Source organism: Ziziphus jujuba, chromosome 8, assembly GCF_031755915.1.
Source record: "Ziziphus jujuba cultivar Dongzao chromosome 8, ASM3175591v1".
NCBI classification, from domain to species: domain Eukaryota; kingdom Viridiplantae; phylum Streptophyta; class Magnoliopsida; order Rosales; family Rhamnaceae; genus Ziziphus; species Ziziphus jujuba.
In genome coordinates this window covers 19,935,076-19,950,178 of record NC_083386.1, presented here as the reverse complement: position 1 = coordinate 19,950,178, position 15,103 = coordinate 19,935,076, and the positions used below count along the sequence as shown (strand labels likewise).

Below are 15,103 nucleotides of genomic sequence, written 5' to 3'. Positions count from 1 at the left end.
GATGGAAGAAGAGATCCCATTAAGGCAAGCCTTGACTTAGGCTGAATAGGAGGTAGGGGTGAGTCAACATGAGCGAGTTGTTCCTCAATAGAATGCTTGGAGTGACCGAACCGCTCTCGAGATCCTTTTCGGACATCCAAGATGGCTCCGCTTAAGGAAACCTAATGAATCAATACCGAGAGTTCAATAGGACTTTTCCATAAATTGGATATAACTCAACAACATAAAAGAGAAAAATAATTACTTTTCATAGGAAATCTGAAATCATAGTCATGTCCATCAAAGGTTCTAACTCAAGAGATATAAAAATAAAAATAAGCATAAATATTGGGACAATCCACCAATGCAAAGTAAAAGAAAATAAATGAATTCAAAGATACATAAAACAGCACATAATAATCTCATAAGAAAGTAGAAAAAAGATAATAGATCAGTCGAAATGTGTAGAATGTGAAAATGCAATGATAACAAAATATATGAAGGTGATGATAATTAAACAGTGCTCAAATATAACATACACCACCTGTCAGCTGAAGTTTAGGGAAAACAGTTTAAAAAATACAAAACTATGATATGAGCTCAATAAGTGAACAAGTACAGTATTATGAAAATAAATATTATTTTTAAAAATCAATGCTCTCAAAACTTCACTTTCACTCTTTCAAAGTTTTTCTATTTTAACAAACTGTTTTTACAAACTTAATTATCCCCAACATAAAAATTTCATGAATCGTAGTATAAAAAAAAATCAAAAACATATAATATCCTCACCTTTTAATAAAATAATAATTTTACGAGTTATGGATTATAACTATCTGTAATAAAAATATATAAAGAACCATATGCTATAACATAGTATAACAACAATAACCTTGTGTATCATATTTATTACAATAACTTGTCATCCGACCACACTAGCTTCCTAATATGTCGTCGACTATCGACGAAGGGGAAAACTATCAAATGTGACTCTAGGTATCCAAAAAGCATCGCAGACTGAGGTCTTCCACGTAACCTCAAAAAACACGTGATCAATTAGAGAATGGTCCAATAAATGTGCGTAATCATAATTCACAAATCTATAATCATAGTATAATATGATATACAATAATTCAAAACCGGGTGTCCAACTCATAACCTGATATATATATATATATATATGTAAATATAATCTATCAAATAATATCCATATTCATCATATCAAAATATTCTCTCAAATATCCACACACACATAAATTAATATAGTCATATATATCCAAATTTATTTATGTTAATTCATTCCTTTTAGGATACCATAATATAATAAATAAATATAATTCTTTCACAACATGAAATAAAATATATGACTTAAACTAATTTCAAAATTAATAATAATAAGATAATATATATAAATATATATAATATATATAATCAAGCACATAATTTTCAAAAACCATTTCACAATATAAAGTTTAATCACATATTACAGCTTAATCCAGATTTTCCACTGAAATACCTCTAATATCAGTTCGGATGTCTAAAATAATAATAAAATATTTTTTAGACTCAAAAAATTAAAGCTAAGAGATTGGATGCATATCAATATCTCAAAAAAATTTAATAATTTTAAAATTTCTAAAATAGAACACCAAATAATTCAATTATGTTGGGAGCCTTAAATTAAGTGTTAATGGAACCTAATAGAAAGTTCAATTTCAATAAATTAATCTCTGGATGAAAAATATGTTCAAACACAATACAAATTTATTTGATATTAAATTAATTGATCCAAAAATAGAAAAAAAAATTAATTAATAAGTTATTAATGTCCTACTATCATAAAAGAAAAAATCATTGATACCATGCCAACTCTTCAAATATTAAAAATTTGATTAACAAATTTGATAAATATAAAATTACTCATTTAGATTCTCCTTGCAAACTAAAAATAAATTCAGATTTTTTTTCTTTTAATGAAAAAATTCAAAGACTTGTAAAAAAAAAAAAAAAAAAAGTTAATATATATATTTTATGTGAATGGAATGTAATCTTTTTTTTTTTATGAAATATATGGAATGTAATCTGTATACATTCTCTGTCTCTGTTTTCCGTACCGATCCACTTCAATCAAGTCTACCCTTCGATATATATATATATATATATATTTTTTAATATGCCAATTAATGACATTATTATTCTTTATTTTATTTTATTGTTTATTTTTTATGACTGCCAATGCATTAAACCAAAATAATACAAAGGAAACGGAGCCTAGAACTCGCCTTTTTTTTTTTTTTTAAAAAAAGAATATATACACACAAAGAAATGCAAAAATATTAGTATATTAGTTTAAGGATTTGATATTGATGAGATGTAGAAGAGAAAAAAAGGAAGCTTGACCCAATGGGGGAAAAGGACACAGAGAAAGGCCAAGCAAAAATCTTGATAGGAATCTTTATTTTAGAGGTTGAGATTTAAAAAAAAAAAAAATAGTTATTCAATCTTGGCCAAAAGTACCAACCATAAGTACAGAACTTCAAGATTTAAAAAAAGAGTCATATGCTTTCTGCAAGTAAGGTTCAAAAAATCAATATTAATGGAAATATTAAAAATTTAAAATATGAAAATTTTTATGGAAATATCGAATATCGATAAAAAATTATAAAAATGATGAAAATTTATTTTAAAAAGTGAAAATTTTTATTGAAACTTTAGAATTAACTTATTTAATCCATTAATTATAAAGCTTGATAAAATATTAAATGGATATTATATTCTTCTTAATGAATTGATTTGTAATAAGCATTAATAACCATAGATGAATTATTATTAATAAAAATATATCAAAAAATACATATATGATAAAATTATTTATTAACTAAAATATATAAAACGATTATTACGATTACATTATAGTTCATAAATGTCATTTTAATACCACATACAACTTTTTAGTGATTGAAAATTATCAATTTCTTTCTCATTTTGATTTTGAGATGTGAAATGTGAGAAGTAGTTATGAAAAGATGTATCTCTCTGATAATTTTGCATATAATTATTAATATGCCAACCATATGGATCTTGCAGTATTGGTTGACTATGTGCATAACTACTACTCTCTAATTGTTGAGTTTGAGATGGTACTCATGAGTTGCTACTTGGTGACATTCCATATGTATCCATTGAATAAGAATTATGAAAATGACTTTCAATTCTCATAGATCCAAAATTCATAGAAATTAAATCTCTTCTTGTTGTGACATCTCCATTATAGATTTTTCTTTATGTATATAATGTTTTCCAACAGCACCGAATCCTTGACCTGCATCTCTACTCCCATGATCTTCATCTTGTGTTGCATGTGTGTAATATTGTGCACCCGTAAATGGGTTTAATTCAACTTCTTGACTTGGTAATTTTCTTTGGCCGCTATCTCTTCTAACTTCTAATTCAGATAATTTATTGAAGTTATCTTCATCATTACTAGAGCTAGAGTGACTACTAAAAGTCTCAAATTGTGAATGTATACCGCCTAATAAAGCTGAAGCACTAGTAGTTCTAGTTAGCTCTCTCATAAGCCTTTGAAATGAATTATCACTACTAGAATTTACTTCTTCAGCAATCACTTTTTAAACATTTGCTCCCTCTTTTTCAGCTTATTGAGCAATCTTTGGATCAGAATTCCCTTCATGATCATTTAAATAAACATCTCTAATCCATTGGTACATTTGATTGCCCTCTTCATCATCATCTTCCATTATAGTTTCAAATATTAAGATTTCCAAGATTCAAAAATATAATCCACAATATTTATATTTTTACTTTATTGATAGTCAATAAATAAGTAGAACTTATTAATGTTATCCAATTCAATTCATTATATTTTGCTTATATCACTAAATGTCTAAAAAGCAATTAAAAGGTAAAAAAAAAATTATCAATAAAGTTAATTTGATAAAAAAATTTACTAAATATCAATAATATTTATGAATTTTTAAAAAAAATAAAAAAAATCCAATATTCTCGAAATTTCAATGGGAATTTCAGAAATTTGCATGGAAATTATATATTTTTTAACCAAATCGTTAAGGATTTGATATAGATATTTTATAAAAATTTCCATGGAAATTTTTTGCCAAAATTTCAAAAATTTCAATGGATATTATAGAAATTCTATCTATTTTCATGTCGAACTTAAATTTTATTTCGATTCTTTCAAAAAATAGAAATATCAAATAAATATCGAATATTTTAAACCTTTCCTGCAAAAAAAAAAAATCCAACCTTAAATAAAGAATTCCTATTTTACAGATTAATCTGTATTAAAATAGATAATTCCTACTTTAGAAGAAAAAATTGTATGAAATGGTGGTAAGTCAATATGTTGCATTTGTTAAAATGACAACCTTAGCTTACCATCCCAATTTATTATATTCATTATTTTATTTTTCTTTAAAATTTAAAAATTTTTATAGGAGAAAATCGCAAATGCCAAGCCTTTGTGCATGGGTTTAATCAGAAAAGAAAATAAATGTTTATCCCGTGGGTCAATGACTAAAGCAATATCAATGTGATTGTGTATATGTATAGAATGAATAAGATTGTAGGACATATATAATTATTTCTGTTGTATTAATGTAGAAGGAATACAATTGTAGGTCATATATCATTTTTTTTTAATTTATAATCTTTATTATTTGTATAAAGAGGTATATGAATCTTGGTAAATGACATCATCATAGGACTTCCCAATTCTTAAAAGGGTAAAGTCGATTAAGTGGATCAATCACGCTAGAACAAAGGGAATATATATTGACCATGCTAGAACAAAGGGAATAAACATTGAATATTGATCATACACACATAAAAAAAAATAAAAAAAGAAAGAAAAAGAACACCATTAAAATTTTTTGTCCGTACAAGTCTTTTATGAATTTTTTATGGGAAAGAGAGAGAGAGAGAGAGAGAGAGAGAGAGAGAGAATTTGCAATGGCTTTTTTTTTTTTTTTTTTCTTTTTTTATAGATTTGTGATGGTTTAGTTATTAAAGAATAGAAATTAAAAAAGTGTCGATTCTTCTCATTCTCAAGGTGAATCTTCTGTTGTTAGTTTGCTGGAATGGTGGAAAAACTTGTGGCGTGTTAAAGTTTCAAATAAAATGAAAGTATTTTATGTAGAGCTTGTCCTTATGCCTTCACTGTGCTGTTTCTTTAGCAACACATTTATGGTATGTACATGCCTGAAAGGGGCACTATTTTAAAAAAAGAAAAAAAAAGTATTTTAAATTGAATCAGGTTTAAGGGATTGTTAACTACTTTTTTTGTTATAACTCTAGTTTAAAATAAATAAATGAAAAAAAATCAAATTAAATTAAAAAAAATGAAAAGGAAAAAAAATGAATTTCAATTAACCAAAGAGAGAGAGAGAGAGAGAGAGAGAGAATCATCAAATTAGATTGAATTTGAATTGAAATTCAATTTCAAAATTCAAGAAAAAAAAAAGGCGGAAATCCAGGAGGTTTTCGAAATTGAATTTGAAAAAATTCAACACAAATTCAATTTTTAAATTCAAATTTCTTTTAAGAAAAAAAAGTATTTTTATCTGGTTTCCATCATTTATAAATAAGGATTGAATACAAAGCCAAAAAAAAAAAAAATACAAAAGTTTTAAATTTTTTACCTTTTTACCTTTTGAGAACCACCCCAAAAAAAAAAAAAAAAAAAAAAAAGAGAGATAGTTTTTAATAAGAGAAAATAAAGTAGTGTAAAGTAAAGGAATATTGGGGTATTGGTAAATCTAAGTTACTTATATCCAATCATAGTATAGTATTTTTGATAGGTATGGATACTGATAAATAAAAATATTAGTATTTAGTTTTAAGAAATACTACGATATTTTTGATGATCATGGATATAGACAGATGAAAATCAATAACTTGACCCTAAAGAAATACTGTACTACTTCTAAAAGGCACTATAAATACTAAATATTATTCTTTTATGCTAATTGTGCAATTAATATAAATGGTTAAAAAATGTGCCTTGTCAAAAATTAAATATCCAGTATAAATTTTGGTGAGCCAAGAAAAGCAAGATATAAAAAAAAAAAAACAAAAAAAAAACCTGCATATAAAAAAGCCAACGTCTTATCGAAAGGTGGACATAAAAATATTTTTCCTAAAAAAATTTATGTTTAAAGAGGCAAATTAATAAGCAGAAATAGAAGTCAGAACTAAAAGGAGGTAAAAAAAAAATCTGTACTTATTTTCCTAAGAACTTATACGCAATTTCCTAAGGCATAAATTTAAATGTTTCATGAAGGTTGCTTGTCGTTTTTGTCGTGCGTGAGATTTCTTCATCCTTTGCTTAAACGTACAGACAAAGCAATTTTCTCCATCAAATTAATTTGGCAGGCTCAAACTCATTAGACATTACTCTAAAAAAGGGCCTGTAATCCATCAGTCAAGCCTTCATGCCACGTACATAGCCCTCCTAATTGCTTACAGCTTAGCCGACCTTAGACTTGAAGGAATGAATATGCAACGCGTTTCCTTTAAAATCCTAAGCCACCGCCGTTAGAGAGTTCCCACCATTTCTCATTGCCGCATCCGAATTCAACTTGATTGTTCCTGCTGATGGTCTTTTACCTCGAGTTGTGTGTAAAATGTTTAAAATTTTGCAAAAGAAGCTCTATATGCTTTGCCTTAGTGTGAGATCTACTTCATATAATGTGTTACTGATTCTTGAGAAAGCTAAAAATACAAGTAAAATTTTGAAACAATTAAACTCAGTCTATTTGATATGTCAATATATCACATTATGTGATAATGGTTTTCTTCTTTTCTCTTCTTTGAATTTGGCAAGGTTAAAAAAAAGAAAAATATCAATAAAATTAAACAATTTTTATTATTAAAATACCTGAGATTGGTGAATTCTTTCAAAATTTCTTTTCATGGATATTTATATTAAAGGATAACCAAGTTTAATAATTGACTTCCTTTTAAATTGATATAAATCAAGATAATTTCCGGAATTGATCCTTCTCAATTAGATAAGGTTTGTGTGGGACAGTAACGCTAATTTCCAGATAAAATGATTTTTAATATTATTTTATTTGATATACAAATTCACTGCTAATAAATGTCTTTTTAGAGTTAAAAAATTAAAAAAATAAAAACTAAAAAATAAAAGCCTTAGGCTCAATCTGTTAAAATGAGAATTGCTGGTTAAAGGGCCCAATTAACATCATTTGGGCCTGTTAATTTCATCTTACTTTAAAAGTTGCACAAGAATTTTCTTATGGGTTTTTTTGAAAAATAACTATTTTATAAATTAAAAATTAAAAAATAATAAAAAATTTTATTTTTTTAATAAGTAGCCATATTTTAGCCATTTCAGACAAAACCACCCTTATAAAACAAAACATCCTAAAATAAAAAACACCCAAATTCTCATTCTCTTCTCACATCTCCTTCACAGTATCCGATTGTTACTTCTTCTTCTCACATCGTTTCCTCCGCAATATCATCATGTGATCACACATCATCATTGTTCAATTTCGAGCCACTCAAGAAACAATCACGAACCCTTGTTGTCAGATCACAATCAGATCACAAGCAAGCCAGAGGTAATCTCACACCGTCGTCATCGTTACCATCACTCCGACCCAGATGTAATCACCTACTTTGTTCCTCATTGTTTTGCAGTGTATGTAGCTTTTTCTCTTATTATAATGTTAAAAGGAAAACCAAAATATATTGAAACCACACTTTTTTATATATATATATATATATTTTTCTGTAACGACAAATTGAAACCGCACTTTCTTCTTCTTTTTTTTTTTTCCCTCCTTTTTTGAAGCTATGGTTTAAAAATAAAAAAAATTTAAGAAGGACAAAAGGAGATCCAACAAATTTAAAATTTTTTAGTTTTTCTTTCATCTAATCCCAAATTGCAAACCTTGATAGTAATAGTTTCAATGGTTGCTCTTTTAACTCCAACACTAACGAGGTGGACAACCATTGCAGAAAGCATCTCCTTCTTGTTAATTTCAACAAAATTCATGTAAATTTCAACAAAATAAAATTGCTTATATAGCTCAGGATGTTGCAAGGCACATATCAAAACATCTCTTAGCCATTTTTTTTTTCTCACATACATAGGATGTCAGATATGCTAAGCAGGGCTGAAAGTTTCTTGAAATTTGAAAAGATATTAGAATCTGGCATTGGAGGATTTTTCTTTTTTCCTTGGCTACTGGGACTGACGTTTGGGTAGTGTCTTCCTTTTTATGAGTTGCATCTGGTCTACCATCTTAGGCTCTTCTTTTTTTGGAAAGTTAAGCTCTTCATCTGAGTCGCTCCTAAAGCCAACCATGTTATTGACTGGAGAGTGCAGCAAGCTTTCTATCTCCAATGTCGTCAATTCTTCTAGCTATCCATTCTTCACTTCATCCTAAAGTTTTTTGACCCGTTAGATTCGTTACAACCAACATCAGAGACCAATTTTGCCTTTAAATCCTTCAAATTTAGTCTTGTGTAGCTGTTGTCTTGGTCACTTTGTTATCAGAATTAGTCGAATCTTTGTCGAATTTTTGGATCAAATCAATATCACTCTTTGTTGGCTTCTCTATCCAATGGGAACCTTGCATGTGGTTTTAGATGGGTGTTTGGTGAGATGTCATTGCGAGTTTCGAAACTTTTTAAGTTTGTATTTCTTGCATTTCAGCTTGAATTGATTTGGCAAGTAAACGTCTCTTCCTCTTTTATCTTTTGATGATGAATCTAGCTTTCTAGTCAAGTTTTATGAGGCATGGAGTTTAATTTTTTCTTTTTTTTGGTAGAAATAACATAAACATCTAGAGCAGCTAGTCCATGCCATATACGTGTGCTTTAAACCAGCATTACTAAATTAAAACCTTGCCTCCACATCGACTATTGCTTTGTACCTGGTTTCAAATGCATAATCTTCAGTAGTTAAAGCTCAGAAATGGTCTAAATTTTGTGAACACTGCAACTTGCATCTCAAATTCAGAACTACCAAATTCCTACATAAATGTTTGACACAATATATATATATATATGTGAATAAATAAAAATCAATGTATAACTTATCAAGAAAAGACCAAAAATAAAAAGCCAAGAGGAATACATAAATAAGGAGCTTTTTAAGTGCACTTTTTAAATTGAAGAAATAGAATAAAAGCTAAGATGAGAGTAGGGAAAAAGTAAATCGTAGTAAGAAAGTCATGCTTATATGATCTCTCCCCACACTTCAATTATATTATTCGAAAAAAAGGTCAATAAACAATTATTTTTTTTCTGCTATTATTGTCAAAAAAACAATAATTTTACAGTACTTTTACTCTCTGGATGACCGTTATTATTGCAGCGACAACAATGTTTGTTCTACTGTTGATTGTCATGCAGGAGACAGATGGAAAATTGTCAGTTAGAGATGTAGTGAAAGCCATCTCCACCACAGAGTACTTGAAATTCAAAGAAATGCTATATGATGATAATGGTATTTATGTTTCTCGATCAAATCAATCTGAGTTCTTTCGTTTTTTCTTTTTTATTTCTATTGAATAAAATTTTCTAAAAATTTTGTAGTTGAAAAGGAAACCACATGAGCATATAAAAGCTTTTGGTTAACAACATTCTATCTTTTGATTTGCAAGGCAAGAGATGAAAATGCATTGGAGTTGGATTTTGCAGCAATTGAACCCGCTGTTCCTCACTTAACCCTGTCATCTTCAATAGGAAATGGACTCAGTATTGTTTCCATGTTGAGTGGAAGATTGGAAAATGCACAGCCTCTTGTGGATTACTTATTATCACTAAGTCATCAAGGAGAGGTATGATATAAATAAAAAAATTTAGTTTCGTTCTTATAAAAATATTTAATTTTTAGTTTCATTCTTATAAAATTTGTTTGGTTTCTAATTCTTGTTTTTCTAAAATTTGCAAAAATTAGTGATAAACGAAACCCTCAACATAGCATCTAAGCTGAAGTTTTTCTAGCATCTCTTGCCAAAGATACTCTATACCAAAATTTTGATTTAAGGTGAAAAACAAAAATCTATATTCTCATATTTCCTTTGCTGACCTTATTTTAAAACTTGAATTAACACTAAAATATTTCACAGATTTAAGGAGTGGGGATTTGAGAAAGGAGGGGGAAGTACTGTAGACAGAGTTAAAGAAACAATAAGATCTCTCTCTGAAGTACTACAAGCACCTGGTACTTTCAACATAGAGAACTTATTCAGCAGAGTTCCAACAATCTTCAACATTAAGAAATAGATTGTCTACCAATTATATCAAAGCATGTTATTATTATTATCTGTTATCAAGAAATAGCCACTAGCCCTTTGAAATCATGCAAGCTAAATGTCATAATGCATTTTTGTTCATAAATGTTAAAAGGGTTTATCTAGAATCTACTAGTTTGCCAGGGTCATTTGACATGAACTGTCCTTGCCCATTTCTTGTCATTATATTTGTAATAATTGTGGTATTACCTTGGCTTCCATTTATCCACCTTGGAATTTGTTAGCAGCTAACAATATGTCTGCATCTTTTTTTTTTCCCTTAATTTTTAAATTTTTAAATTTTTATTTTTTCTTCTATGGAAGGGTTGGATCTTGTAAATTCCATAGATGAGTTTATCTGTGCATTGGTAGAAAATTGCCCCCAGCAAACTAATAAGTAAAGTCCTTTAACACTTACATATTTGTTGAATAAATTTTAACTATTGAATATGATTGTAATTATGTTATTATTTTGTTGTAATAATAACTATTTTGCAGTGGTGATTGTGGCATTTTTTTGCTCAAGTGTATGTAGATTTTACATGCCAGATTACCATTGATTCCACTAAACAAGCGAAACATACATTGGCTTCTAGGGCACGTGGACTTGAAAGAGCATCATATGACTATTTATGACTCATATAAGGCTGTCAATCGAAATAGAGGAGATACGTATTTTAAGAAATTATGCATTATGCTACATTATTTATTGTAGTCTACATACTTTTATGAGGAACGGACGGATCTTGTAGACTCCGTTGATGAGTTTAAAGTAATGGGTAAAGCCCCTTAATACTTACATGTTTGTTGAATAAATATTAATTATTTAATATGGTTGTAATAATGTTATTGTCTTATTGTAATAATTGTCTTGTTGCAGTGGTGACTATGGCATTTTTACACTCAAGTCCATGGAGTTTTTACATGCTAGATTACCATTGAATTTCACACAAGATGATGTAGAGTCCTTAAGGAGGAAGTATGCTCATGAGGTTTACAATAAAGAACTAAGCATATGAGCTGAGTGGTGATGCATTTTTTCTTTACTTTTGTCATGTTTATAGATCCATCTTTTTTATTATATTTGCCTTTTAAATGTAAAGATAATGATGGCTTATAATGTTCATTTAACGAAGATAATGATGTGTTTTGATGTAAGGATAACTAATTTAGCTTATAGAAAATGTGCCATGTTTATTTATTAGAATTCTATTATGCACAAACTTCTTACATCTAGTTCAATTGCAGCTTATGTAAATTTTTCTGCTTGTCGGAAAATTTTTCTTCCAAGCGGAAACATTTTCCTACTGTCGAAAACATTTTCCTCTTGTAGAAAACTAATTTCCTCCGATTGGAAAATCTAGTTCCAATAGATGAGTAAATTAATATTGGGGTAAAAAAAGGAAAGTGGAGACAAAATACGTCACGAACCTAATGAATGGAGGTCCAATGGATTTAAATGTAAAGATAATTATGGATATTTTGATGTTTATTTATAAAAAATAATGATGGATTTTGATGTAAAGATATCTAATTAACTGTCTATAAAATGTGCCATGTTCATTAGAATTTCATTTTGCATAAACCCTTTATATGCAGGTCAATTCAAGCTTTTGGATAATTTTTCGTTTGTCGGAAAACATTTCCTCCTATTGGAAATTGTCGGAAAATATTTACTCCTATCGGAAACTAATTTCCTCCACTTGGAAAATCAATTTCTAAGAGATTATTTAAATTAATATTGGAGTAAAAAAATAGAGAGTGGAGACAAATATTATATAAGACGAATATGGATTTAACAAAAAATGTATTTCCTTTTAAAATCAATAACCAATTAAAAGAAAAAAATAATATATATTTGTTTTTCTTTTCAAAATCATTTGGACATTTTATTCTGTAAGTCACATTTGCTGCAAAATATCTGTCCAACTATAATGCTCTCACAGCTATTGAACTTCGATCAACATATGCCCATAGAACCGCTTTTGTTGCTCGATGATAAGTGGTCACTTGTAGCACGATGAATCCTAATATCATCAACTTGTTCATTGTTCATTTCAGAATGCATATCATTATTATTGTCGGACAACTCATGTTCGAAATCTACATCATTATAATCAACATCATCTAACTGAATGCTAACATCATCCCCTGCTGCATTGTAATTCTCATATTGATTAATATTATTCAACTGCTTATACTCCTCTTAGTTAGGAAACTGTTCTGCACAGTCACTTCCAACATCAACTCTTTCATGTATGTTAAATAATGTCCAAGATCCACGGACATTAACTTGATCTTGATTTCTAACCTGAGTTTCATGAACTATAATTCATGAAATGTAGCCTCAATGGGTTCAGGATCGGGAACTTATGGTACACGAACATCAATTGGAGCACGAGCAAAAGAATACTGATTACTCCCATTATCTGAAGCAAAGTCTGTTTGATGAATATTTCTAGATACACGTTTAACTTATGAAATTATCTCAACATACAATGGAGGTCGCATCATTGTCATCCCTCCATTCCTCACTTCTTGAAGAAAGTATTTCACAACCCTATCCTTGCGTATTTATATAGAATCCAACTTTTCTATACATCATCTATATATCCATTTTAGCTTTAGTAAATATTCATTTTCGTCTATCTCAATAATTGAAAATCTCATCCTCTAACTCTAATTTTGTGCATCTTTTATCGATGAAAACCATTATAGTTTTACCATTTTGATACTCCCAATGGCCACCATCACTTTGTACTAATGTTCCGTTGTATAAAACGGCAATTACAATATCATCGTTTTCCATTTTACTACAAAATTAAATTAATAACGTTAAAATAAATTAATAAATATATAAAAATATGAATAATACTTAATAAACATATTATTTGTCCCAAAAAATCGCTTCTGTTTTTTTTTTTTGGGCCAAATATAACATTTTCATACTGGCAGAAAATTAGTAAAAAACTAGAGAAGAATTAGCGGAAAATTGACAAATTGGCAGAAAATGGCGAAAGTTCATCTTTTTTGCCAATTTTTCTTCGTTTTACTGGTTTTCACGATTTTTTATTTCTACATCATTTTTCTCCCATTTTCATACTAGTTTACATCATTTAGCACCAATATTTCATCTAATAACAAAAAAGAGAAACTTTTTACCTGAGTTTTGTGTACAAAATGTCCAGTCCCAAAGAATGTTTGGGCAAATCATAATTTTGTGAGAGACCTTCAGTCCATAGGCTAGTGCAAGCTCACTGCTGTCGTGTTAAAGTCTTCTCAACTGTGACTATTTGGGCTCTATTGGGTAGTAAGATTCCAGAAAATACAAGAAAAAGGAGTAAGAGAAGATGAGATGCAAGAATTTTTTTTTTTAAGGGTGCAAAGGTTTTTTGACAAATAAGGAAAAAGAAAAAAGGTAAGAGAAAAGCTATTTTGTAATTTTCGGTTTATCTAAGGGCATTTCGGTCCACAGTTGGTTAGATTTTATAAAAAAAAAAATTTTTTTGCTATTTTTCAAGTTTGCATTTTGTTGGTGGCTAAAAAAACCCTTTTCTTATGGTGAATGATTCAAGTTATTTAATTAGATCAAGTTTACAAAGGTCCAATATAGCTTGTTTTAAATTAAATTAATTTGTATAATTAAAATTAAATAGACATTTTAATTTAGAATTAATTGGTTTTCAACCCATCAAAATAAAGGATTGTCAATTAAATTAATTTGGTATAAAATCAAATCAAATGTTAAATAAAAATATCCAATTGATTTTAAACGATTTTTATATCTGAAATATTTTAATAGTCCAATAAAATTGTAAAAATCATTAAAAAACAATTCGATAAGGGTTTTTAAAATTAGTAGTTATATAAAATAAAGGACCATTAAATAAAAAGTTGTTCAAACAAAAGGATAATTATTTTAAAAATTAAATATCAAACTATGGATTATTATTTGGCATATAATTCAAACAAATCAATAGTGTTAAATAATAAATTCAATAAATTAAAATTGTTTTACTATCTCTACAAAACTAAGAGTGGTCAAATGAATGCCACAAGATATTCGTATATGATTGAGACTTTGAAGGGTGCCAACCTAGTTGGAATATCTCTTTATTCTTGTAATGCATAAGTATTTTAGTGTAAAATTTAATAAAATTATTTCTCCAATTTTCCAAATCAAATAATGCAAGCAAATATTTTTAAGTTATTAGAATCAAAGAATCAAAATTTCAAAGTTTCCAAAATCTTTCCAATGAACTATGGTTCACTTGATTCCACAAAATATGTGTAGGTAGCTTAGTCCAATGCTTGGTGTGATTTAAATTCAAACAAATCATCTAAACTTCCAAAGTTCTAATTTTTCAAAATCAAATTCCAAATTTTCTAAATAATCAACAAAAATCTTTTGAGAACTACAAGTTTCTTGATCCCTTTGAAAGGGATATATGTATGTAGCTCAATATTTCCAACTAAGTGCAACTACAAAATATTTTTAAAACCATTTTCTTTAAGATATAATTAGAATCAAAGGGTATTCACTTTTACCAAGGGATTGTAATTAAGGGTTATACAACTTTAAATAGGTTGAATCATAATTTAATAAACTCTCATACCTCTAATAAAGTATAGGTGAAACCTTGATTTGTGGATGTTAAATTTTTCTCAATCATGGATTTTATGTGTACCATTACCTTACCATGGTTGTTGGATTTGATAGATATTGATACGAGTGCTACATTACTATCTTCTATTGATCCTATGTTTTATTAAGGTTAAATGTGAGGTTCTAACTCTATGGTGCCTTAGGTTGA

The 15,103-nt window shown here is 28.3% G+C and overlaps 1 long non-coding RNA gene across 5 annotated transcripts; it reads left to right on the top strand.

Annotated features, from left to right (window-relative positions):
• The first annotated feature begins 7,402 nt into the window (after positions 1 to 7,402).
• LOC112490871 (uncharacterized) lies at positions 7,403 to 11,496 on the top strand. Of its 5 annotated transcripts, none has more exons than XR_009640266.1 (5): positions 7,403 to 7,604; positions 9,406 to 9,499; positions 9,657 to 9,833; positions 10,886 to 11,068; positions 11,170 to 11,496. It is a non-coding gene; the product is annotated as an uncharacterized LOC112490871 (long non-coding RNA). The 5 variants fall into 5 exon arrangements; XR_009640268.1 differs by having other exon boundaries at positions 10,825 to 11,068; XR_009640264.1 differs by having other exon boundaries at positions 10,816 to 11,068.
• The last annotated feature ends 3,607 nt before the right edge of the window (positions 11,497 to 15,103 follow it).